Source organism: Phyllobates terribilis, unplaced genomic scaffold (genome assembly GCF_046119375.1).
Source record: "Phyllobates terribilis strain yellow unplaced genomic scaffold, ASM4611937v1 Scaffold_2__4_contigs__length_985480577, whole genome shotgun sequence".
In the NCBI taxonomy this organism is placed as follows: Eukaryota; Metazoa; Chordata; class Amphibia; order Anura; family Dendrobatidae; genus Phyllobates; species Phyllobates terribilis.
In genome coordinates this window covers 113,336,231-113,362,092 of record NW_027362762.1, presented here as the reverse complement: position 1 = coordinate 113,362,092, position 25,862 = coordinate 113,336,231, and the positions used below count along the sequence as shown (strand labels likewise).

The 25,862-nt window shown below is 41.5% G+C and overlaps 1 protein-coding gene across 3 annotated transcripts in view; it reads right to left on the bottom strand.

Moving 5' to 3' along the window:
- The window catches only part of FRY (FRY microtubule binding protein), a 444,805-nt gene that overhangs the window by 386,646 nt on the left and 32,297 nt on the right, over positions 1–25,862 (bottom strand). For 2 of the 3 annotated variants that reach the window (XM_073662506.1, XM_073662508.1), the window contains exon 2: positions 1,122–1,181. The gene's annotated coding sequence lies outside the window, so the exon portion shown is untranslated. Of the gene's footprint in view, positions 1–1,121; positions 1,182–4,145; positions 4,177–25,862 lie in introns of all 3 variants that reach the window. The other variant, XM_073662507.1, reaches the window with a different exon arrangement.

Genomic DNA, 25,862 nt, shown 5'->3' with positions numbered 1-25,862 from the left:
ACAGTCATTTTGTGTTTCTTCCATTTTCTAATAATTGTGCCAACCTTCTCACCAAGCTGCTTGCCTATTGTCATGTATCCCATTCCAGCCTTATGCAGGTCTACAATTTTGTCCCTGGTGTCCTTAAGACAGCTCTTTGGTCTTGGCCATGGTGGACAGGTTGGAGTGTGAGTGATTGAGTGTGTGGACAGCTGTCTTTTATATAGGTAACAAGTTCAAACACGTGCAATTAATAGAGGTAATGAGTGCAGAGTGGGAGGACTTCTTAAAGAAAAACTAACAGGTCTATGAGAGTCAGAATTCTTGCTGGTTGGTAGGTGATCAAATACTTATTTCATGCAATAAAATACAATTTAATTATTTAAAAATTAAGAATTTAGATTCTGTCTCTCACAGGTGAAGTGTACCTACGATAAAAATTACATACCTCTCCTTTCTTTATAGGTGGGAAAACTTGCAAAATCGGCCATGTATCAAATACTTATTTTCCCCACTGTATGCAAACGCAGGGATAACCTCTAAATGCCTTGCAGATGTTGTCATTGGTTGTGTCCTTGCACTTAGGACCCCAATGCTGTAAAGCAACAGTGCTAACCATTGAGCCACCGTCTTACTTTACTATGGCATGGGTATGTGTACCACAGGATGGAGGCATGGAGAGGAGAGCCCTGCCTTGGAGGATCCTAACCCTTTTGCTATTGGTTGTCTTAAACTGGAGGAGCTTTTTTTTTCAAGCAGGGAGATGAAGAATTGGACCAAGGATCACCGAAAGGTTGTAGAGAAATAATCCTTATCTGGACCTGGCACCCTAATGGGGGCATGTTTTATATTTGCTTTCAAAACACATAGCTTTTTTCCAGCTGTCATCCAATCCTCATCAGAAATACCATATTCATGGCCTCATATGCTTATATCACATGGAATGTAATCTTTTCTATTCCTTCATTTATTAAGGAGTTTACTCTTTCGGATATCTAGACTTAAATTGGTAAATTTAATTATCTGGAAGATTAAGAACAGATGTGGGAATGAAACACATGAGATACTGAAATTCAAGACCTATCTCAATCATCTCCAGGATAAGTGCATGTAAAATATGGCAAGTGAATAAATGATCTTACCTTGTCCGGAAGGCTAGCACTCACTGAGTCTCATCTGTGATATTAGACATCCTGCATCATCTGGAACAGCGAAACAACAGAATTACAAGTGAGAATGTGTAGGAAATATGAATCCAGAGGCATTGCTGTGTATATCACACACAGTACTGGCGATTGATGTAAAGGTATTTTCTGGAATGTTTGCCAAAAGCAGGCCCTTAAAAAGCAGCGAATGTGATTGCAGCGTATTGGAGAAGACTTTGGTTTGGCTAAATCTCCTAAGTCATGTAGTAAAGGTCTTTACTGGGTCTGACACTGACTAAGGGCTTATTCAGACAAGCATATCAAACATCTGTGTGCTGTCCGTATGCAAAACTGATAGCATACAGACAGCAGACTGACCAATGCAAGTCAAATTGGTAGATCACATGAATGTTTTTAGACTAGGCCAATGGTCCCCATTAGTGATGAGCGAGTATATTCTGTTAACCCTTTTGCCGAGTATGCTCAGGCCGAGCTTCGAGTATTTACAGCTGCTCGGTGTTATGTTTGAATCACTCCCGTGTGCATGATTTGCAACTGTACGACAGCTTTAATACATGTGAGGAATGTGTAAGAAATAGACATTCCTCACATGTATTAAAGCTGTCAAACAGTTGCAAATCATGCACATGGGAGCGATTCAAACATATCACCGAGCAGCTGTAAATACTCGGTGCTCGTCCGAGCATACTCGGCGAAAGGGTTAACAAAACATACTCGCTCATCACTAGTCCCCATTACTGTTGATCAAGCACTGAAATGCTCAAGTGCTCGGTACTCAAATCGAGCATCGAGGACGTGGGACGCTTGGACAAGCTCGACTCGAGTAGCGAACACAATGAAAGTGAATGGCAAACTCGAGCATGTTTTCAGAGGAAAAATTCTCTCTCTACGTCCGGCTCACATAATTTAAATAAGCTTCTTAGGGGGACTTGAGCACCACGTGATAATCGGCACTGCTCGATACTCGATCAAGCACCCCCATGCTCGATTGAGTATCGAGTAGTGCCGAGAACGCTCTCCCATCACTAGTCCCCATATAAAAAAAATTGCAGCACACACTATTTTGATCCATATTCTGGATCAGACTCCCCCATTATAAGTCAATGTGTGCATAAAAAATGGATCACATATGAGTTACCATCTGTATGTCATGAGTTTTTCACAGATCGATTACAATTATTAACATAGGAAACTGTATTTGATCCTTATTATTTATTAAATTGTTCATGTAAAAACCAAATGCCATTTGGATAGACAAAATGGATATAGGGATTGCAAATTAATATAAATATTTTTGTAAGAAAAAATCCAAGTTTTTTTTTTTTACTCTTGTACAACCTATTTAAATAAAAAAAGAGAAAACAATAATTTTATTTGGGAAAAGTTTGGGGTTACTGGTCTGAACCCTATGAATATCATAAGTTTTACAAAATGAAAACATATATCCAAAATGATTTCAGAAAATAAAGAAAAAATAATATTTAGTAATCAATATTTTAGTACCCCATACGTGTTAGCCAGGTTTTGCACATCCAACATTCACAGTCCATGTACAGACCACAATGTCCAGACTGGCGTATTCTCCTGACCCAAACTTAACAGTCTCATATGAATCTATGAGATTGTTGGGTTTAAGTCAAGAGACTGACGGCCAGTCTGGACATTGTGGTCTGTACTTGGACCATGAATGTTGGATGTGCAAAACCTGGCTAACAGATATGGGGACTAAAAAGTTTCATGCATGTCCTTTATTGGGTTTTCTACAAAATCCACATTAGACTATGTACACAATAAGTTTTTTGAGGAGCTTTTGAAGAAGAAACTCTCCAAATCCTACTCCAAATCTCAAAACTACTCAAAGACTTTGAATTTCTGCTCTGAAAACTGCAAAAAGACTTTATGTGCACATACCCTAAATAAATGTGCACATGGAGTTTTTTTGCAGAGTTTCTCTTCAGTTTCTGCTTCAACAACTCCACGAAAAACTCTGTGTGCAAATGGAGTCTATTTGAATAGTTTTCGGAACAAAAACTTGGCAGTCGTCAGAATTTTTGCACACAAAGCCGCTCCAGTAAAAAGCCGGCCATTTTCTTCCAAAGCGGCTCTGCCATCATTTGCAGGAAGTAGATTTTCCATAGACATGCATATGTTCATACCTTTGAACGTTTTTTGATAGGTTTTCAAGTGGTTTCCTCTGTAAAATCTGCTTGAAAAAGACGTTGTGTGAACATACCCACTGAGCAGAAACGCTGCAAAATAGCTCCATGTGCAACATTTTTGAGACGTTTTGAGATTTGGAGAACGATTTGGAGAAGGTTTTTCGCTCTGTTTCTTCTCAATTTCTACACCAAAAACTCATCGAGAAGCTCTGTGTGCACATACCCCAAAAGGTGAAAACTCATGGAGAAAGTACAGGATTTCTATATGTAACAAGTAAAGGGAGGGAATGCTGCCATTTAGAGAAAGTACCATAATAAAAATAACACAAAGTACACTCTAATAATCCAGGTGGGTTAATTTTTTTGGCAAGAATACAAATATCTCACATTATTGTAAAAAGCAAACATTTTTAATGATCTATTTAAACCCATTTTCCAATCCATCTATCGTGATTTATAGCTACAGACAACTTCACCAAAAAGAGGTCTACTAAGAGGTGAAATCCACATACAAAAAATGCAAACCTTTGCCCCACTGCTCATCCATCCCCGAGCCACCAAACAATAGAAGACGCAGATTCTCAATTCTCAACCCGCTGTCATTTAAATCACAATTTTAATGAGCTGTGGATTAGTTTGCCCATGCCGTCCTTTCTGGCCAAAATGTCAGTGTGTAAAACCTGCCCGTTGGCAGCATTTATAGAATGACTATGGCACATGTGCCTCTAATCTAGGCAGGCCATATGGTCACTTTTTTTTTTTGCATGACAGAATAATCTAAAACAAGTAGACTTGTACAGAGTTGAATATTTTATACAAGCAATTGTTTGATAACACTCACTTCCTACAGATGATACTCTGAGCCAAATGCCCTGTGATTTAAAGACAAAGAGTAGACGTGAGCGGCTAAGCTGCATTTCTTTGTATTGTATGATGTCATCTGGGACAAGTGCCTTGATGGAAACGATGTTATCATGAATAATTTAATCCGCAGATATGACAAAGGATCAGATCAAAGCTCCATTTGGAAAGACTTTCTTATGAATGCTCGTTAAATCTGCGTGATCATGTCTCTGAATATTTCAAATATTTCAAGACCATCCAGCGCTAAACAGAAACGCCCAACAAAACATAGACGACAGCAGTACTGAGGTTCATACTACGCCGCTGTAGGTAAAAGGATGGGAGATAATATGGTTCTAGCAACAGCAAAAGTTAAGGTGAGTTAAAAGATCACATTTATGTCAAACACTAAAACCAGGGAAAGGTTAAAAACATGATGGATGGAGAAGTAGATGAGAGAGACACTGGGTCTATGTGTTTTGAGAGGGCAGGTCTTAGTCATGACAACATGTATCTCAAAAAAAGACTGAGATACACTTTGTCATGTTTTTAACCTTTCCCTGGTTTTAAAGGGAATCTGTCACCGCCTGGGAGATATCAGACCTCTACTATGCCCATATAGGTTATAGAAAAGTACATACCTGTACGGCGCATAGTAGAGGTTTGATTGCAAAGAAAGATGTTTTTATCACCTCTGTTTTGCACAGGCTTGGCATCCCCCGGACGCCAATAAATCCCCGCCTAACTGTTTATTATTCCCCGACAATGTGCTTAGTTATCATATTCCTCCCCTCCCCTGCACATCACAGGGCCCTGTGACCTGCACTGAGCTCCCTGACTTCCCGGGCATGTGCAAAGTGCCGCTCACATAGAGCTCACATAGAGCGCGCTTTGCATCCTCTCGGCCCCATCTCTATGTGCACTGCGCCACAGGTTTCTATTGCGCAGGCGCGGGGGGGGGGGTTACTGTCACTTCCTGGCACCTGCGCAATAGAGCCCTGCGGCGCAGTGCACAGGCAGACGGGGCCGGGATGAAGCAAAGCGTGCTCTATGTGAGCTCTATGTGAGCGGCCCTTTGCGCATGCCCGGGTAGGCAGGGTGCACAGTGCACGTCACAGGGCCCTGTGACATCCAGGGCAGGGTGGTAAATATGGTAAATAAACATATAGGCGGGGATTTCGAGGAATAATAACCAGTTAGGCGGGGATTTATTGGCGTTCCCCGGACGCCACGCCTGTGGAAAACAGAGGTGATAAAACTTTTCTCTGCAATCAGACCTCTGCTATGGGCCATACAGGTATGTACAGTGCCTACAAGTAGTATTCAACCCCCTGCAGATTTAGCTGGTTGACACATGCAGAATTAACTTGGCATTGTGACATTTGTACTGTAGATCAGCCTGGAAGTGGGAAATGCACTGCAGCAAATTTTTTTTTTTTTTTTTTAAAACGTTAAAAGTTAATTCAGAGTGTCATTTATTATTCAACCCCTCAAACCACAAGAATTCTGTTTGGTCCCCCTAAAGTATTAAGAAGTAGTTCAGGCACCAAGAATAATGAGCTTCACATGTGTGGATTAAAGATCTCTTTTGCCAGCCTTTTCTGACTATTTAAGACCCTCCCCAAACTTGTGAACAGCACTCAGACATGGTCAACATGGGAAAGACAAAGGAGCATTCCAAGGCCATCAGAGACAAGATCGTGGAGGGTCACAAGGCTGGCAAGGGGTACAAAACCCTTTCCAAGGAGTTGGGCCTACCTGTCTCCACTGTTGGGAGCATCATCCGTAAGTGGAAGGCTTACTACTGGCCGTGGAAGGCTAACTACTGTTAGCCTTCCACGGCCTGGACAGCCTTTGAAAGTGTCCTCCCGTGCCGAAGCCAGGCTTGTCCGAAGAGTCAAGGCTAACCCAAGGACAACAAGGAAGGAGCTCCGGGAAGATCTCATGGCAGTGGGGACATTGGTTTCAGTCAATACCATAAGTAACGTACTCCACCGCAATGGTCTCCGTTCCAGACGAGCCCGTAAGGTACCTTTACTATCAAAGCGTCATGTCAAGGCTCGTCTACAGTTTGCTCATGATCACTTGGAGGACTCTGAGACAGACTGGTTCAAGGTTCTATGGTCTGATGAGACCAAGATCGAGATCTTTGGTGCCAACCACACACGTGACGTTTGGAGACTGGATGGCACTGCATACGACCCCAAGAATACCATCCCTACAGTCAAGCATGGTGGTGGCAGCATCATGCTGTGGGGCTGTTTCTCAGCCAAGGGGCCTGGCCATCTGGTCCGCATCCATGGGAAGATGGATAGCACGGCCTACCTGGAGATTTTGGCCAAGAACCTCCGCTCCTCCATCAAGGATCTTAAGATGGGTCGTAATTTCATCTTCCAACAAGACAACGACCCAAAGCACACAGCCAAGAAAACCAAGGCCTGGTTCAAGAGGGAAAAAGTCAAGGTGTTGGAGTGGCCTAGTCAGTCTCCTGACCTTAACCCAATTGAAAACTTGTGGAAGGAGCTCAAGAATAAAGTCCACATGAGACACCCAAAGAACCTAGATAACTTGGAGAAGATCTGCATGGAGGAGTGGGCCAAGATAACTCCACAGACCTGTGCCGGCCTGATCAGGTCTTATAAAAGACGATTATTAGCTGTAATTGCAAACAAGGGTTATTCCACAAAATATTAAACATAGGGGTTGTATAATAATTGACCCACACTTTTATGATTAAAATTTAATAAAATTCAACTGAGCAACATAACTTTTTGGTTTGTAAGATTTATGCTTCTGTTCATAAAACCTACTCTCGTTTGCAGTTTGAAGGCTCTAACTTATTTGCATCTTATCAAACCAGCTAAATCTGCAGGGGGTTGAATACTACTTGTAGGCACTGTATAGATTTACTTTTCTATACCCTGTATGGCCATAGTAGAAGTCTGATATCTCCCAGGGGGTGACAGATTCCCTTTAATGTTTCAAATAAATGTGATGTTTTAACTCACCTTATGTCATGCTAGGTATGGGAAGAACCCAGCGCATGAAGAAGGGAAAAGGGGGAAAGCCCAGCAACTAGGGAAAAAGGGAGTGGTGAGCACCAGTCAGCCCCACTGCAGCTAAAGACAAACAAGGGAAACATACATACAAGGAGATACACTTAGCTTTGAGAAGACACCAGAGAGATCACGACTACAATCCACAAAGGAACTCCAAGGAGAATCTAGCCGACTGCAAGAATTCAGACCTGAACAAAGGAATTTACTCTATCACCAGCAAGTTTCTGGAGAAACTGAGTGTATTTAAAGATCCAGAAAAGGTGTGTCAATTAGCAGCAGAAGGTGGAGATCACCGCTGGGTCCTAGAGAGGGAGGGATAATGAAAGCATCAAGAAGGTGTCTGCAAGGCCAAGCGCAGCCACCTTCTACAGCCGGATCCAGAATGACTGTCTGTCAAACCTGACACAGCCGTGATGCCATAACTTTTGCAGTTGCTGGAACCATATCATCTCCCGTACTTCTTATCGCCCAGGAACTGGACTGAAGTTTCCTTGCACCACACCCAACATGGCACATCTCCTTTGCCTGTGAGTTGATGTTAGTGCTTTATCTCCCTTTTTGTAGGTAAAAGGATAGCCGTCATTGAATATCAGTGATTTGAGCCATATTTATTACAAATCAGAAATATCTATATATTTGTTCTTTATTAGATGGTGTATGGAGACCTGTTGGTTGATTAGACTCTGAAGAGACTTTGGGCACCGCGTGGCAGGTATCAAAACGAATGAGCCACCACAGACTTAAATATTGGACCTAAACTGTTATTTATGTCAATCAACATCTACCTAAGGGGTGGACATACTAATTGGTACAACCTGTAGAGCTGCTCAGGGGTGTAAGAAATAAGGGGCCCCACTTCCATCTCCAAAGCAGGTGGCATTGTGCATTACAATGAGATATTGAATTGCAAATGGCCCATATATTGATTAGACAGGGGCATCTACTGTCTGTGTCCACTCCTGCATGATCTTGTACCATATTAGGTACATTTAGTGGTCACCTTAGGGACAGTGACCCACTGATTTTGAAATGAAGAGGAATATTGTGATCATTTATATTTAGTGGGCTCAAGGGGAAAGGGATATTTATTGGGGTCAGTGTAAGTGCATTTACAAATGTAAGGCCACGTTCACACCTTCAGTATTTGCTCAGTATTTTTCCTCAGTATTTGTAAGTCAAAACCCAGGATGGGTGATAAATACAGAAGTGGTGATGTGTTTCTATTATATTTTTCCTCTGATTGTTTCACTCCTGGTTTTGGCTTACAAATACTGATACAAAATACTGATCAAATACTGAACGTGTGAACGTGGCCTAAAATGAAGGCACCATATTGGGAACCCATTTTTAACAACAATGGTTAATAAATATCACCCTTTCATTTTTTAAGTATCTCCCATGCAGTTTCTGATTTTTTGCCAGGGCGTCCTGAAAAATGAAGAATCTATATTGATTTAATGGTACTCCATCCTTGCTACTGAGCTAATGACCCAGGGCACATGCACCTGGTGCCTGGTGCTAGCAACAACACTTAGCTTATTCTTTATAAAGCAATGGTATATGTAAGAACATGGCAAATGCAAACTGCTTTAGAAGGCCCTGATCATATCATGTTAGAGATGGCTATGTATACTGAGACTGTGACAGATGCTGTGACATTAAAAAGCAAATGATATATTATTTTGACAGATGCCTGTTATGGATGCCATACAGTGGCATCCACCACCTATAGGCGCTTATGTTTAAAAAACCCATACACATTGTACATGAGGAATAACCCTAAATCTGTCCAGTTTATGACTTATATTCTGCATTTTTCACCTCTATCTCCAATTTTTTAGTCTAAAGTAGTGCTTGGAGACTAGCTGCTATGATGTCTCATAGGCAGAGTACACAGAAACATCAGGGTTTCCTGCTCTCCTGACTCTATGTAACTTATATTTAGAAGCAGCACTGGCATAACATACATAATCCAGCAGTGTAGATGTGAATCCAGCACAGTGGTGAGATAAAACACTTGCAAAAAAGTTGCAGCAAAATCTGTATGTGTCATCATGAGGAATAACCCTAAGTCAGACCATTTTATGACTTGTATCCTGCATTTATCACCAGTTATTCCTCTCTCTCTCTAATTTTTTAGTCTCAGGTAGTGGGTGGAGACTAGCTGCTATGATGTCTCTCACACAGACACCATGGTTTCCTGCTCTCCTGACTCTATGTAACTCATGGTTTAGAAGCAGCATTGGCATAGCAGACATTATACAGCTGTGTAGATGTGAATCCAGCACAGTGGTGAGATAAAACACAAAAAAGTTGCAGCACAATCTGTATGTGTCTCCCTCTTCCTGTTCTCTCACTGTGCCCTTCATTCTTCCCCTCCTTTAATTTTAATTGTCAGCTGTACTCTGCTCCCTCAGTGAAATTGGGTTCTGTCTTGTTTTGACCAAGCCAGAGTTAAAATGTAACTCCGCCCCCAGTGGTGTGGGCGGAGTTATACAGAGCTCATGAATATGGAGGACTACATGGCAGCCGGTTTACTAGTCCTCTAGTGATAATCTCCTGCTGATAAAATGGTGATTATTTTAAAACTACACTAAGCAGCCCAGTAAGTGATACATCGTCTGAATCAGGGTCTCCGTCTCTACATTATGCTGCTCTCAGATTAAGTAGCAAAAATCTGGTGATAGATTCCCATTAATACAAAAATAACTGCCTGGTATAATTAAACCATTTTCCTCACTGTCCTATAGCATGTGATCATTGATTTCCTGATATTTGCCTTAGTTCTATTTTTAAAGCTTCATTCACACATCCATTTGAGAGAAACTGACTTATTTTTTTCTCAGGTGTCCTCCTAGTGGCCTTTGCGGCGCGTCCATTTATTCTCATTCTATTTTATAAACTGAAGCAGGTAACTACGTGAACTTTTATTTATCCATTGATACTTTAAACTAAATCGGTAAAAACGATGAAACACAATTGGAACACGGAAGTACCGTTTTTCCCCAAAAAATAAGACCTACCCTGAAAATAAGCCCTAGCATGATTTTACAGGATTTTTGGTGTATGCTTGAAATATAAGCCCTACTGAAAAATAAGCCATAGTTACAATCAGGGCTGGTGTTAGGGGTAGGAAAAATTGGACAATTGCCCAGGGCCCCCACTCTTACGGACTCCCAGCGTTTCTATTCCGAGGTTAAGACTGCTTAAGGACCTTTGGTGATATCACATTCATGTGATTTGATGTCAACAAAGGTCCTTTAACTGACAGGACGTCTAGACAGGTGTCTAGAGGAACTATGCTGGAATGTACAGTATGTGCAATGTGTGTATATACATGTACAGTATATGTATGTGCAGTCTGTGTGTGTATGTATGTGCAGTGTGTGTACGATGACCTGATTATATTTGATATATGTTGATAAATGTTGATTTTTTTTTTGTTCAAAAATAAAATGTGGATTGTTGCTCTCGGGGGAAAAAATAAGACATCCCCTGAAAATAAGCCCTAACCCATCTTTTGTAGCAAAATATAAAATAAGACACTGTGTTGAAACACGGTAAAAAAATAATGTCTACTGTGATTCATCCTCGTCTTACGGATTCCCATAGACGTTAATTACCGAGTCTGATCAAAACAGATTAGAATAGGACCTGCTCTGAGTGATACGGACCAGACACATGGACATGTTTTTAAAACTGATGTGTGTAAGGATCAATGAGACTCTTTGGGTCTGCATGCTATCCGAGAAAAAAAAAGCAGACCGCACACGGACGTGTCACATGGATGTGTGAAATTAGCTTTATTGTAAGATCAAACCTAAAAATCAAAACCATAATCTGCAATGAAACTCTCGTATGTTACATGCAAAATTTGTTGCCACATGCCTAGTATCGGATGAAGAATTTTTTTTCAATGGAGTTAGTTAAAACATCATATCTGATCCCAACACTGATATTCTGAAACAAATGTGTGATGTGTGAACTCGCCCTTAGAAGTGAGTAAGCAGGAGCCTATGGACTAGTATTCTGAAAATCTCCTTTAAATTGCCATTCTGTGCCAGTACATGCGTGTTGTCTGCTGCTGAAACCTGGATACATACGTATGTGTCCTATCTCTTAAAAAATGTATCTCTGCTCCCATTTGTCTGTGAACAGAACGGCATAATTACACTTGGCACACTGACAGCACCTTTCAATGCCATGTACAGCTGTGTCAAGGCTGCACTATAATAGTCATAAATATGATTAACAAGCGAGTCTTTGTTCTCTAATGACTATGATCGAGTGGTCAACGGAGATTTACACTACTCTTACAAAGCATTTATAAGCCATTATCTACTCTGATGTATCCTCCAAACTAGGTACAGTACATTGCGCTTATAATAAAGTGATATTGTACCTAAAGCAACATGGGAGGAATATTGATCAGTGAATATTCCAGATATTTTAAATGGAAAGGACGGAATGAATCAATTAAATCAATGATTCTAGATTCTAACTCTTAATACGAGAACATAATAGCATTTTACATTTGATTCATATTTACAGAATTTCTGCATATTTTTTCAATGCTGTAGACATCTATGTACTTCAATGACACGTCCATTGCCTAATTTTCTTCCGATTAATATGGGTGGGTCTATGGGAAAAAGACCATCTGGTTTATTCTGAATATTTAATAGACATAATCACTTTAACTTTACAGATTAACCCATGACGGTACTCCCCAAGAGCCCACACCCTCTACGGCTTAGAGTCTAACCCATGGTTTCCATATGTTGAATGACAGCAATCTGGAAATAGCAGGAGTTGAGATAAATGGTTCTGGCATTGAAAGCAAAACTTATGAATTACTCCAGTGGTTCTGGGTGTATTTTTGGCCAGTGGTGTTGCTAGCACTGGGGACTGGTTGCACGTGCCTTGGTCTCAGTGTCAGTAATCATCATATTCAATTGTATCTGAACCTTTGGTCTCTGCCAGTGATTTGTGATGGCCCAGGTATCTTCATAAGAAGAGAAACACAGTAGCCCACATATTGAGATTCAAAATAGGGTGGTGTGGATAGATAGCCACTCACACCCCATATCTGTGTAGCCAACTTGAACAAAATATATAGAAACAGGAAAAAAAACAAGTATATTGGCATACAAAAGTTTATTATAAATTCATATAAAAATCCATAGGTAAATAGCAAAAAGGTATATATCATAACGTGCAGACAAACAGATCCAAGGAAGCCCCACTAAGGTAATATAGATAAATACAGGACACATCAAGGATGTCATGAATAATACAAAACAAAAATTAGAAAAATAGTACAGATATCCGCCTAAGAGGAGGACAAACAGTAAAAATTGAATAATAATAACAAAACAATAAAAATAAAGATCAAAAGGAGAAAGATAAGGCAGGGCAAAAAAAGGTGGTATACATGGACAAAAAACATGGCACTTGGTGTGTGGGGATCACGTATACCATGGTCCTGTACAGTAAATCCATAGCCATAATGCGTATCATGTACAGGGCATTGGTAACTCACCCTAAGATGTCACACGTAACGGAGGGACCAATGAGGGCCGGTGTCTGTCATAGCCTACAAACACCCCAAGGCTAATGTGTCTTCCAAATAATAGAAATGTTGTTACAATGTATATCGACTGCTACAGAATCAGCTGTGAATGAGTTTAAAATAACCTTTATTTTCAATCTGTCCCATTATTATTTAAAGGGGATCTTTTCACAGATATTTTTTTTAAATTTAAACTGAGTACCTCCTCCAATTGGTGCTACTCCACTAATAATAGAACAATTTTTTGCCTTTGTCCCTCAGTGATGCCCCCTGGTAATAAAGATGTCAATTTCCCCTTTAACTAACTGGGCGCATACCATAGAAGGTCTCTGTGGTTCTGGGGTATGCGCCCAGCTTTTTCAAGGGAAAATTTGCATCTTGATTACTTTGGGGAAAAAATTTGGACCAGACGAGCAGAAAAGACCAAAACTGTTCCAGAATCAGTGGTGGAGGAACAATTGGAGGAGATACCCAGTTTAAACAAAAATATAACCCAGTGAAAGGACCCCTTTAACAAAATAATATAAAGAATTTCTAAATATTAATTTGTTGGGAGATCCTCTTTCTTAAATGTTACCTGTCAGTGATGGAACATAAGGTAGGCAGGTTCCATTTTCATTGGGATAGAAGACAACCTAGAGTTTACCAAAAAAATACAACTATGCCTTTAAATTTCTTTGAACAACTATGTGTGCGTTGTGTCTTTGTTACTGATAATGCTTGAGATACAAGGGAAGAACATATTTATTTTCGTGCATTGGTATGAGACATGTGTTGCGCCCCTGAGGGTTCAGTCGCCACAGGGGTACTGCACCTCAGATAGAGGTGTGGTATCTCCTCCTCCAGGTAAGGATGGAGCATCACACAAGACCCCACTTCACTCTCAACACTACACCACTCCTGTCCTGTAGGGGGCCTATATGCACCAATGTGCTGCTCCGGGATAGAGGAGATTGGGGGGGAACCAAAAATAGGGGGAACCAAATAGTGGGTGAGGGTGGAGGAAACACTTACAGGAAGCACTTATAGAATCTATATAATATTTGGCCATCTTAAGTTCATGGTCCTTTGATTGTGGGTCTTCTGTCGGGGTCCAGCAAGAGTCTGCAGCTGGTTGAAGATTCACGGTCCTCGTTCTCAGGCCTTGAGACGAGGAGCGGGTCAGAGTTAACCAGTGTCTCTGCCCAGTCAGGGTCCCGTTCTAACAAGGCCTTGGAGGGGAGCGGAGGAGATAGGCTCCACAGGTGAAAGGATCCCAGGGGGATACGGACGCAGCGGAGTCGCCACCTGTATTCTTCACTCTGGCCTAGCCAGAGGGATTCCTGCCGCAAGAGGGGTGACGGGCCCCCGATATCTGACAGTGTACTTCACGTCACTGTTGGAAAAGCACGGCGGCTTAGTGGATCCCAGAGAGGAACACAAGCAGGAGGAGATAGGAAAAGGAGAGTAACACACCAACGGGGTCTTGACAAGTGCTCCTGATTTACCTGGGGAGTGCTGAACCCCCTTCCTGGTGGCCGCAGTACGCCGTGTGTAGCAGAGAGAAGCTTTGCGGTTGAAAGTTCATCTAAAGTGAGTAAAAACCTGGAGGACTTCATTTACCGCCTCCGCTTGTTTATTCCTGCGCGGCACTGCACCCACCATACCACAACAACTCTCCAGATCAATCACTGCCCTGAGGCCTACTCCGTCTGTGGGGAGTAGTACTAACCAAGCTGCCAGAACATCAGCCTCAGAGGACTGTTGCAGCGCTGGTGGCCTTCACCAGAAACCACAGGTGGCGTAGTCGAACAACCACTCATCCAATAGCCCACCTTTTTTTTTCAGGTGACAGCCCTGGGCACGGACCGGGTCACGGCCACGACGAAATCCCACACCACCACCGTACATTGACCCGGCACCGAGTAACCCCACCGCTCAGGGAGGGCGAGTCACATGCACCTATCACATATGCAGGGCTATATTTGACATTCATGCTGCCTAGGCATACTAAGTGGTTATGCCCCCTACTGGTAAGTCAAACCAAAGGTGCCCACACCCTTTAAGACTCCCCATACACATTAGACTAACATTGGCTGAACCCGCTGCTATCATCTGGTTCTGATGACAGTCTAATGTGTAGGGGGGCCTCTAACAAATAATTATCAAGGTGAGATAAGGTTCCAGCATGTCTGAATTCAGACTGTCAATCCTTTTTTAGTCTAGACTGTTAAGCCACCGCCAGAAATATCTGGCAGCAGTTCTCTCATAGAGAGCACACAAGCACACCTGTGTATGGGAGAGTTTGACAAAATATCTGCTGTCCGAATGATCAGCAAAACCATCTTTTGGCTGACAGCAATTTAAAGTCTATGGGGTTGTTAGTTAAACACTTCTTTGGCTGACATATATGGCCTTGTTCAGACAGTTGTATTTTCAGTCTTTGGCTTGTCCATGTGTGCAACAGAAAGCACACTGGCCCTATAATAATCTATTGTAAAGTCTAACAAACTAAGGATTACTACTAGTGATGGGCGAGTATATTCTATTAACCCTTACGGCAAGCATAATCGGGTGCTCGCCGAGTATCTTCGGCGTGCTCGGGTGTTATGTTTTAGTCACTCCGTGCGCATGATTTGCAACTGTTTGACAGCTTTAATACATGTGAGGAATGCCTAAGAAACTGGCATTTCTCACATGTATTAAAGCTGTCAAACAGTCGCAAGTCATGCGCACGGCGTGACTCAAACATAACACCTGAGCACGCTGAAGATACTCGGAAAACACCTGAGGATGCTCGTAAATCTCGAGTAACGAGCATGCTCGCTCATCACTAATTACTACAGCTGCATTAATACAAGATCAGAACTACCATCTGTAAAGGAATGCATCATCAGAACCATCAACAGCACATGAATACTGAATCAAAACCATCATCAGTACATAAATACATCCATCAGTACATGAATACAGTACCAGAACCACCATCAGTACAACTATGCAGCACCAAAATCATTATCAGTACATGATTACAGAACCAGAGCCATCATCAGTACATGCATACATCACCAGAGCCATTTATGTGTGATAAATGCGTGTAAGAGTGTGTCTATGTATGTTGCAAGAATTCAAAAGTGTGCATCCTTGTATGTATTGAGTTCTCTATATATGGCAACTATGAATGGCAATATAAAAGAGACATTGAGGTTACAATATTAGAAGGTTTGTTATGGGTCCTCGCTGTAGTCATCATAATGTTATAAATACGGATAATGGCACTAGGTTGGATATTAAATTGCACATTTGATAAATGCTTCAATAACACAGAGGGGCCGCCAGTAAATATCATATAAAGAAAATATGATTATATCTATATGTTTCATCTTCTCAAGGATTGGGGAATTCAGGCAATTGCGTTTGTCCGCTAATCCTGAATCCGCTTATTACATTTTCATCAGAATGATCTTGTTTTAGATTTACAGAGTTCAGTTTGTCATAGGCATAAGGCCAAACTCCACTCCTACATATTCATGTTCATCTTTTCCAATCTGGATTTTTCATCTCAAGCGGTTTTTATATCCAAGAATGTTCCCATGATCTAATTGCACAATATACCATTAACGTCATATACTGCACAACCAAGGGTCCACTTATTAATCTTGCTGCACTTTCATATTCTATGAAATATTATGATTGACAGCCACTAGGTATTGACAGAACACAGAATTATATGAAAGCTTTTGCATAGTACAACAATTAATATTGACAGTAGGAATTGGAAAAGCTCTTTGATGCCCCAAACAGAGCATTCAGAGAGCAACCCTGAGACACTTAATATTGTCACCCAATGCTTCCCCAGATGCATCTTTCTACATAGATTACAAAAAGTGCTGACTACGAAGTAAAATTTAATTGCTCTCAGATTAAATTGCAAAAACTTGCTGACAGATTCATTTTAGCATGCAATGTATAATGCACGGTAAATACTATAAAAAAAATAAAAAAAAATAAATAATTGCTTTATTTTTGCTTTAATTATTGTATTATCCTTAACTGTTTCTTATGACTGTTGTATACGAACCTCTGAATTGTAATGCGCTGCGGAATATGTTAGTGTTATATAAATAAAGATGATTATTATTATTATTATTATTATTATTAAAAAACAAAGAAAAGAACAAAAACAAACAAGAAACATCCCAGGTCCCAAAAAATAGAATAAAATGTTATCAAATGTTGTATTTACCCCAAAATGGTATCAATGAAAATGTCAACTCAACCCAAAAAACATGCCCTTTTCATGGAGCTTTGATGAATCGAGCCCAAAATGTATAAAAAATTTGTGGACATTTTTATTTCTTTTTATTTCTCTTAAACTGCAGCCATGATTGGCGCCACGTACAGTTCAGTGTGCTCGTTTGCATTGCATATGTGGTGCAAGAGCTGCTTTCTATTACGCGCACTATATCTGTAAAAATGGGTGAGAATATACATGTGGATCATGGGTCAGTGCGGAAATTTGCTCATGTACACCATCACATTTACCACAATTGGTTCGTGTGCTGTTTGCGTCTTCATCTGGACGAGTCCTTAATTACACAAAACCGCTAAGCCATTTTAGGTTCAAGCTCATTCTTATCTCCAAGAAATAAAACAAGGTGCAAATGGGGTCTTGTCAATCTGGACCCCACTGATCATCGCTTAACGACATGTAAGAAGTCTGTAGAGGATCCAGATGGCCGCTTTACGCTGTACTCAGCGAGGAAACAATCATGAATTATTAACTAGAGTCATCCTTGAGGCTCGAGTCATCAGTCTTCAATGGTTCATAGTAAATTAGTTGCCGTGAATTTTCTTCAGCTTCTATTTGGCAGCCCTTACATGATGGAGACATATAAACGTCATTATTTCTCCTGTATAGATTACTTCCTTTTTCAATCATTTTTATTATTTTTTTAATGTATAGATGACTTCCAGACTTTGGCCAAGTTCAGATGGTCTTATTGAAAATCGGACCATTTGTGACCGCAAATCCATCCGTAGTTTACATCCATATACATTTGTTTTTATATATCAGCAGTTAATAAAATTTCAAGAGCTAATACAGTTTTCTATGTTAATAATTGTAATACAGCTCTAAAAATTAGATGCTGCGAATGATCCGTACGGGATCCTATTTGTTTTGCACATCCATAGACTTGAATTGGCAAGTCTTCCGAAATACGGAAAAGACTGCTGCTTGCGGTCAATGTGCTGTTTGTGTGATATCCTAATTGAACACATTTATGTATAATACAGTAGTTTCAACGAGCCCTAATTCCCAGCGTCCAGCTCAGCCTAAGACCTCATTCAGACGTCCGATTTTCGCGTACGAGGGCTATCCGTGGTTTCCACGGATAGCACTCATACTTATACTATTCTATGGGGCTGTGCACATGTCCGATTGTTTTTCTTGGCCCGAGTGGTCCGTGAAAAATATAGGAGACATGTCCTATTTTGATCTGATATTTGGATCGCACTCCGCCATGCAAGTCAACGGGTCCATGAAAAAATCTGAGTTTGGTCCGATTTTCACGAACTGTCAGAATAGGGTGGAGGAAAATTTGTGTTTTTTTTTTATTTCTCCACGTATGAGAAAATCGGATGACACTCAGACTACACGCTGATCAAACTCTGATCAGAATAATCGGTCCATTTTTCTCGTACGTCTGAAAGAGATCTGTTGACGAGAGTGCTTATTCTGAAGCTCTGCTATTCCCAAAGGAGACTTCCATGTGTAATCTGACTACACTCAGTAATGATAAAATATGCACAGGAAATATTGAAAATAACTTAGCTGGGAGCATGTTCGGTATCAAGGTAGCATGGTTCCCTATTAATTATTCAACTATAAATGTAAACAGAAGAAACTTCTTTCAATACAAAATTCAATTAACTGGACAAAATGGAGTGATGACTTCAATTTAAATAATCGAATATTATAACTTTATTATTCATAAAAAAGCTATACCCCTTTGAGGAAGCTAACGCGAAACGCGCGTCGGGGCTGTCCCCTGGGATTCTTCACTTCACCTTATAATGGGTAAGCTCCTCAGTTGTTACTTATATGCATATGCACTTTGCTGATACTTTTGCTGCTAGGTCACTAATATATGGGAATTGTAACACAGGAGAGTCAGCCTACTATGCACCTTGAACCATTTCCCTTCTTCCTTATATAATTGGTTAAAAACCTATTTTGGTGCATAATAACTTACTATTCCTTGCCTTTGATTGTTATTCCCAGGGTGATTATATCTTCTTTATGTTCACCTCTTTTTATTACATGTTACTATTGTATATACAAATTTTTTTTATGAATAATAAAGTTATGATATTGGATTATATACATTGAAGTCAGCACTCCATTTTGTCCAGTTAATTGAATTTTACATTTAGTAATGGCCTATGTACCATTGCTATGATGGCTGTAATCAAAAAGTATCCTCAGAGTGAGCCACAGAACATCTAATAAAGTGTCCAATGATAAAAACAAGAATACAAAGAAAACACTAAATAGGCACAAGTCACAGAACGCAATGATTAATTCTTGCTGCCTTCATTACTTGATCACAGACAGCGGAGTACTCCCTGGACATTTGTACTGAAATGAGTATGCAAAAGACTGAGGCGATGAGATTGGGGAGTGCAGCGCATCCTCCATGCAGCCTGGATTCACAGTGTGCTACTTGATACAGCACAAAACCCACTGAGAGCAAATGAATGTGGACCATCTGTGCTACAAATGCCAGCGGGACAAAGACTTCTCCACAAAGCTACTTCTCTGTGCTGTACATAACAGGAGAATAGTGGCAGCTCTTGGTCAACTCATAGTTAATCTGTAAGCTCCTTCTACAATGTAAATTGTACAAAACTACAATACTGCCAAAAAAACAACAACACAGCTATACATAACGACCTTTCTCAGATCATAATATCCCCCTATTAATATTTATTATACAATGGATTAACAAAAGTTCCACCCTTTTAGAAAAGGTGAATATATACATCACATGCCACAATGCTGGATCACACTTCCTAACTCTTCCCTCCACGGTCAATTTTTTGCCTTTTGTTTTTACTCCTTCTGTCTTCCAGGGGCTGTTATCTTTTTGGTTTCTGTCATGAGGGCTTGTTTTTTTATTTCTTTGCGGGGAAAGATGCAGCTTCAAATAAGCTATCAAAGTTTTTATCCTCTTAATATACAGTGCAGACCAAAAGTTTGGACACACCTTCTCATTTAAAGATTTTTCTGTATTTTCATGACTATGAAAATTGTACATTCACACTGAAGGCATCAAAACTATGAATTAACACATGTGGAATTATATACTTAACAAAAAAGTGTGAAACAACTGAAAATATGTCTTATATTCCAGGTTCTTCAAAGTAGCCACCTTTTTCCTTTGATGACTGCTTTGCACACTCTTGGCATTCTCTTGATGAGCTTCAAGAGGTAGTCACCGGAAATGGTCTTCCAACAATCTTGAAGGAGTTCCCAGAGATGCTTAGCACTTGTTGGCCCTTTTGCCTTCACTCTGCGGTCCAGCTCACCCCAAACCATCCCGATTGGGTTCAGGTCTGGTGACTGTGGAGGCCAGGTCATCTGGCGTAGCACCCCATCACTCTCCCTCTTGGTCAAATAGCCCTTACACAGTCTGGAGGTGTGTTTGGGGTCATTGTCCTGTTGAAAAATAAATGATGGTCCAACTAAACGCAAACCGGATGGAATAGCATGCCGCTGCAAGATGTTGTGGTAGCCATGCTGGTTCAGTATGCCTTCAATTTTGAATAAATCCCCAACAGTGTCACCAGCAAAGCACCCCCACACCATCACACCTCCTCCTCCATGCTTCACGGTGGGAACCAGGCATGTAGAGTCCATCCGTTCACCTTTTCTGCGTCGCACAAAGACACAGTGGTTGGAACCAAAGATCTCAAATTTGGACTCATCAGACCAAAGCACAGATTTCCACTGGTCTAATGTCCATTCCTTGTGTTCTTTAGCCCAAACAAGTCTCTTCTGCTTGTTGCCTGTCCTTAGTAGTGGTTTCCTAGCAGCTATTTTACCATGAAGGCCTGCTGCACAAAGTCTCCTCTTAACAGTTGTTGTAGAGATGTGTCTGCTGCTAGAACTCTGTGTGGCATTGACCTGGTCTCTAATCTGAGCTGATGTTAACCTGCGATTTCTGAGGCTGGTGACTCGGATAAACTTATCCTCAGAAGCAGAGGTGACTCTTGGTCTTCCTTTCCTGGGGCGGTCCTCATGTGAGCCAGTTTCTTTGTAGCGCTTGATGGGTTTTGCAACTGCACTTGGGGACACTTTCAAAGTTTGCCCAATTTTTCGGACTGACTGACCTTCATTTCTTAAAGTAATGATGGCCACTCGTTTTTCTTTACTTAGCTGCTTTTTTCTTGCCATAATACAAATTCTAACAGTCTATTCAGTAGGACTATCAGCTGTGTATTCACCAGACTTCTGCACAACACAACTGAAGGTCCCAACCCCATTTATAAGGCAAGAAATCCCACTTATTAAACCTGACAGGGCACACCTGTGAAGTGAAAACCATTTCCGGTGACTACCTCTTGAAGCTCATCAAGAGAATGCCAAGAGTGTGCAAAGCAGTCATCAAAGCAAAAGGTGGCTACTTTGAAGAACCTGGAATATAAGACATATTTTCAGTTGTTTCACACTTTTTTGTTAACTATATAATTCCACATGTGTTAATTCATAGTTTTGAAGCCTTCAGTGTGAATGTACAATTTTCAAAGTCATGAAAATACAGAAAAATCTTTAAATGAGAAGGTGCGTCCAAACTTTTGGTCTGTACTGTATTGCAATCATCATATTGTATAGCACTGTGTAACTACAGTTGATCATTTTGCCCTTCTACCCAGTTAAGTACCTTTTCCATTAGGTCTATGACATCACATGATTAAAAACAGACTAGCTGAATCCTTCTAAGCTCTATGTAGAAAGGGAAATCTCTTTTTGCTGCATGAGTCATCATTAGAAGGACAATTCTACATCACTGCAAAGTCCCAGGCAGCCCAGCTCCACCTCCTTTTCAACTCCTGAACTAGCTGCTCCCACTACCCTTGCGTTTATCTTTCTTCCTGGTTTCCTTGTGTCTGTGACATAGGATTGTAGTTCTAATGATGCCTCCTGCAGGGAAATGAGACTTCCTGTTTCTACATAGAGCTTAGAAGGGCTCAGCTAGTCTGTTTTTAATCACGTGATGTCATAGACCTAATGGAAAAGAGAAGAATTAATTGGGTAGAAAGGCAAAATGAGCAATTGTAAGTACACAGTGCTATATAATATGATGACTGCAATATATTAAGAGGATAAAAACTTTTACGGGAGGGAGTGCTTCTTTAAATAAAACCATTCACTTTATCATATAATGTACTGTAAAAATGGTAAAAAAAACTTTAAACTGGGTAAAATAGTGAAAAAAATTATATTTAGCAATTTTCTTTTTTATGTCTTCTGCTGTGCAGTAAAAATGTACCTGGTGAGTTTATTTCACAGGTCAGTATGATTAACATGAGACAAAATTTATATTGCCCTTTCTTCATATTTTACTGCTTTTAAGATAATTGAAAATGTTATGAAAAAATGTGTTTTTTGTCGTTATTTTCTGAGACCTAAAACTTTTTGAGGTTTTTTTTTTCGTCAGAGCTTTTCATGGAGCTGTAAGAGGGCTTATTTTTTTAGGGCGATCTGCACTTTTTAATATTATCATTGGTCCTAGAGATGAACGAATTGATTCGCAGGAGCCCAGGTCGAGTGGCCACATCGGCAGTTTGTTGCTACTGGATGAGAACCCTGCAAACCTCCTCTTATCGCATTGTCGGCGCCTCTTCTGGATTAGCCGGCTTGGCGAGAAATGATGCGTGCGTCATAGGCGAGATGACACTATTCTGTCCAGGCAAAAATGTGGACAATGCCAAAAAGAGGACCAGAGTCCAAAATTTACATTTTTGTTGGGGGATTCAGACAGAAGCCCCCAATGGGAGTGCAGAGTGGAGATATAAAAGCAACGTGAAACCAGGTATTCTGGTGATTGGCTGCTATCAATGCACAAAGGATCCAATTCATCAAGGTGTTTACCCCAGAATTCTAGTTTAAAACACTATTGAAATGTTGCAAATTTTTTGCACAACTCGGAGCTCCACAAACATCTTCCGACTTTTGGCATTTTTCCGTCATTTCTGGGCAGTATTGATAATTTAGGCAGAACTGGGACATGATGGGGCGTGGCGAACCCCGCACAGCAAATTTATCAAAATATAACATTTCTGGCAGAGGCGCACAATGCAGAGCTGTGGAGTCATTAAGCCAAACCTGCGATTACAACTCCAACTCCTCAATTTCCATGACACCGACTCCAACTCCACGACTCCGACTCCCTCATACATGGCTCATGTTTAAGTGATAAATTTACTGTAGCACAGATTCATCTCAGCTAAAAGTCTAGACCCTTAGATCAGGAAGAGGACAAACATTTGTAGGACATTTCATAGCTTTCCCAAATTCTTATGAAAAAAAAAATTCCCCACAAACAGCATTGTACTACTGTACCCAATTTATTATATACTTTAGGAGTTGGAGTCGGTCCATTTTATACCGACTCCGATTCCGACTCCACCAAAACGAACACAGACTTTGACTCTGTGGCGCCCCTGAGGGTTCGACCGCCACAGGAATGCTGCACTTCTTTAGTGGAGTGTGGTGTTCCTCCTCTGAGGTAAGGCCGGTGTGATGGTAGTGACCTAGCCTTTTGCATCCAACACCACATTCCACCAGAGGGAGCTGGTATGCACTAGTGCTGCTCCCCTGGTTACAGGGAGACTGGGGAACACAAAGTGGTAGGAACCAGTTAGTGGGTGTGGGTGGAGGAACAGTTAGTTAGTTACACTTCAAATTTCATATTTAATAGAATGCCATCTTTAATCTTCTGTTCTTGGGCTGTCAAGCGGTCTAAACTACTGTGTGTAAAGTGACTTCCCTCCGGGAGCGCAGATCCTGTGTGGGCCTGCACCGGTATGGGACACAGCCCTCGTACCCCGATCTATGGGACGAGAGGAAGGTTGCAGACAAGGAATGTCTCAACCCGGCCAAGGACCAGGATCAAGAAGGCCCGGGAGCTTTAGAGTGTGGCTCCCTAGCAAATGGGTCCCGGGGAGGATGCAGACGGAGCGGAGCACGCCACCTGTCCTCGCCTACCTGATCTATTCAGAGGGATTCCAGCTGCGAGAGGGGTACCGGCCCCCGACACCCGACCTCGCACTCTATGTCCAGGACGGGAAAGCCCGGTTAGGCCCTGAGGATCCCGCCGGGCCTCGGATGGAGAGGAATTGCCACCCGAGCCCTACACCTGAGAGGAGCTCAGAGGGAGACCCGGCCTATCTACACACGCACAGACGGGAAAGGGTAAAGTCTGTAGTGCAGGAACACTCTGGTGTAGGGATGCTACCTCACACTTCCTCGGAGGTAGTCGGACCCCCGTCCCTGGTGGCCGCAGGACTCCGCGAGGAGCAGGGAGAAGCCTTGCGCTGCTTGAGAGAACTGTGACTAAAGCCTTGGAAGTTCATCCCTATGGCCTCCGGACTGTTCATTACGCGCCATACCACGCGACGTGGTGCCCGTACTCCCCGCACTACTAACCCCCCTCTATCCTGTCTTGCCTGCCCTGAGGCCACGCTCTGCCTGTGGCGAGCAGCGAGAACTCTAGCCGCCATGACACCGGGCCTCAGTGGACTGTAGCGGCGCTGGTGGCGCATCACCAGACACCACAGGTGGCGTAGTCGACAATTACCACTCAACCCGGAAAGCCCTAACACCATTTTTAATGTGACGGCCCTGGGCACGGAACGGGTCCAGGCCACGGCTGCATCCCCCTCAACATCTGACCAGGCTCCGAGTATCCCCCATCTTCCCAGGGCAGGGCTTGCGAGCGTCACAACTCCAACTCCACAGCCTTGCCACAACGGTTATAAAATGTGCCTACCGTAATTCATTAATGAATTAGGAGCATCTCACTCCAGCTGTCCCTGTGCCCAACTTTGGTCTTAAAGAACCTTCAGTGTAGATTTCTGAACTACATATAGATATTTACTGAACATTTTACTATGAACCAATCCCCGCTCAACACTTGCTATATGTCACCTTGTTCTAGCACTATAAACAAATTCATCAGCTTTCCGTGCTTTGCATCCTAAACACAGAACAGAAGGCCAGTTCTATTATTAGAGTTGTGCAAATATTCAGGAAGTATACAGAGCCTCCAACCTAAAACTACTATATGTAAAGATATATCGATGCAGACCATGTGGCTCAATTGTGGCCCCTGGAGAGAGAGGGCACATCGCAGGTTGGCTGTATCGCTTGATGAGTGCTGAGAACTTATGCAGCGAGCCCCTCTGTGTAAACTAATGGATTATAACCAATGGCCCACCGTAGGATATATGTGTCCTGCTACAATTTGACATCCGCATTACCAATACCAGGAACAAAACCAATTTTAATGGCACACCAGTGTGCTGAACTTCGAAAAGTACTATACGATGCAAATGTCAACATAATAAATACCAAAATATACTGTAACCGAAAAAACAACATGATCTAAATCTAAGCTAGGTCTTTACAACATTGAAATAAGGCCTCATTGGGTTGTCCTTTTTTTTTCCTCTAAGATAATTTTTCATCCATCTTTGGTCCATTTTTCCCATCAATATGACATCTGTATGGAATTACTATATTCTTTGCATACAAGACAATCTTCTTTTACCCATTAAAAATGGACAGCACTAAAGTGACATAGAGATGGCAGCTGCGTGTTGTCCGTTTTCTCCCACAGATTCAATGATTTGAATGGGTTTGGCTAGGGTCACATGAACGTATTTTCTCTCATCCGGGGAAATCGGTCTGATTATGATAATCACTCTCTGATCAGAGTTTGACCAAAGTGTGATTATAACGTGATCCTATTTTCTTGGATGAGAAGATGGAAAATAGGCACAGTCTGAGTTTTTCTATGGACTCATTGACTTGCAC